We start from the raw sequence: 2,500 nt of genomic DNA, 5'->3' as shown, positions 1-2,500 counted from the left end.
CTGCGCAGTGTACCAGGGGCACGGGGAAAGGTTGTTGTACCATAGGCACGAGAAAAGTTGTCGTACCATAGGCACGAGAAAAGTTGTCGTACCATAGGCACGAGTGGTGTGTGTGTGTGGCAAAGTGCTACTGAGCGGTGTACCAGGGGCACGGCGAAAAGTTGTTGTACCATAGGCACGAGAAAAGTTGTTGTACCATAGGCACGAGAAAAGCTGTCATACCAGGGGCACGGAGGAAAGTTGTTGTACCATAGGCACGAGAAAAGTTGTCGTACCATAGGCACGAGGAGAGTTTGTGTGGCAAAGTGCTACTGAGCGGTGTACCAGGGGCACGGCGAAAAGTTGTTGTACCATAGGCACGAGAAAAGTTGTTGTACCATAGGCACGAGAAAAGCTGTCGTACCATAGGTACGAGGAGTGTGTGTGTGGCAAAGTGCTACTGAGCGGTGTACCAGGGGCACGGCGAAAAGTTGTTGTACCATAGGCACGAGAAAAGTTGTTGTACCATAGGCACGAGAAAAGCTGTCATACCAGGGGCACGGAGGAAAGTTGTTGTACCATAGGCACGAGAAAAGCTGTCGTACCATAGGTACGAGGAGTGTGTGTGTGGCAAAGTGCTACTGAGCGGTGTACCAGGGGCACGGCGAAAAGTTGTTGTACCATAGGCACGAGAAAAGTTGTTGTACCATAGGCACGAGAAAAGCTGTCGTACCAGGGGCACGGAGGAAAGTTGTTGTACCATAGGCACGAGAAAAGTTGTCGTACCATAGGCACGAGGAGAGTTTGTGTGGCAAAGTGCTACTGAGCGGTGTACCAGGGGCACGGCGAAAAGTTGTTGTACCATAGGCACGAGAAAAGTTGTTGTACCATAGGCACGAGAAAAGCTGTCGTACCAGGGGCACGGAGGAAAGTTGTTGTACCATAGGCACGAGAAAAGTTGTCGTACCATAGGCACGAGGAGAGTTTGTGTGGCAAAGTGCTACTGAGCGGTGTACCAGGGGCACGGCGAAAAGTTGTTGTACCATAGGCACGAGAAAAGTTGTTGTACCATAGGCACGAGAAAAGCTGTCGTACCAGGGGCACGAAGGAAAGTTGTTGTACCATAGGCACGAGAAAAGTTGTCGTACCATAGGCACGAGGAGAGTTTGTGTGGCAAAGTGCTACTGAGCGGTGTACCAGGGGCACGGCAAAAAGTTGTTGTACCATAGGCACGAGAAAAATTGTTGTACCATAGGCACGAGAAAAGTTGTCGTACCATAGGCACGAGAAAAGTTGTCGTACCATAGGCACAAGCAGTGCGTGCGTGCGTGCGTGCGTGCGTGCGTGTGTGTGTGTGTGCGGCAGTTCTTCTGCGCAGTGTACCAGGGGCACATTTCAATGTGCTTTCTGGAGTACCAGGGGCACGAGGATTTTGCCAGTGGTGTTCTGCTTTGTTAGTGGGAGGGGGCTTAAGTGTGGGTCCCCGGGGCCTGCTGGAGGTCCAGGTCCATGCTAGATACGTGGTACAGGGTTAACTGCAGGAGGGGGGGGGGTAATGTGGGTTCACGGGGCCTGCTGGAGGTCAAGGTCCATGCTGGATATGCGCTGGAGCGTAACTGCAAGAAAGGAAAGCTAGTGGGGGAGTAGAGCAGGGGAGTATGTGGGTCCCCAGGGCCTGCTGGAGGTCCAGGTCCATGCTAGATATGTGGCACAGGGTAACTGCAGGGGGGGGTAATGTGGGTCCACGGGGCCTGCTGGAAGTCAAGGTCCATGCTAGACATGTGGTACAGGGTAACTGCAGGGGGAAGGGGGGGGGGGGGGGGGTAATGTGGGTCCCCGGGGCCTGCTGGAGGTCAAGGTCCGTGCTAGATATGTGGTACAGGGTTAACTGCAGGAGGGGGGGGGGGGGGGGGGGTAATGTGGGTTCACGGGGCCTGCTGGAGGTCAAGGTCCATGCTAGATATGTGGCACAGGGTAACTGCAGGGGGGGGGTAATGTGGGTCCACGGGGCCTGCTGGAAGTCAAGGTCCATGCTAGACATGTGGTACAGGGTAACTGCAGGGGGAAGGGGGGGGGGGGGTAATGTGGGTCCCCGGGGCCTGCTGGAGGTCAAGGTCCGTGCTAGATATGTGGTACGGGGTAACTGCGGTGGGGGGGCGGATCTAATGGGGGACTAGATCAGGTGAGGATGTAATGGCCAGTTCGACAGCAGCACATCTTTTTCGACCGTAAGGGAGAGAGGAGGCCGACTCTCTGCCTCGGCCAAATGGAGAGAGATTTTCAGCAGGGCCAGTGCGCCAGGAGCACATCTTTTTCAACCGTGAGGGAGAGAGGAGGCCGACTCACCACCTCGGCCAGGGCCTTTTTTTCTCCCCTCTCCAGTTGAGCAGTCTAAGGGTAATGAGTAGCAAAGGTGCCCTCCGTCATTTATGGGAGACGGGTGTCTGAAGATGCGCAAGTCAGCAGACACCCTCGGCAACGCTCGGACGGCACTGGGACGGCGCGAGAGAGCGAGTTGCTG

This window comes from Diplotaxodon limnothrissa, linkage group LG13, assembly GCF_057381915.1.
Source record: "Diplotaxodon limnothrissa isolate DT_005_m linkage group LG13, D_limnothrissa_male_GT1.1, whole genome shotgun sequence".
Taxonomy (NCBI): Eukaryota; Metazoa; Chordata; class Actinopteri; order Cichliformes; family Cichlidae; genus Diplotaxodon; species Diplotaxodon limnothrissa.
Note: the sequence above shows the minus strand (reverse complement) of the source record.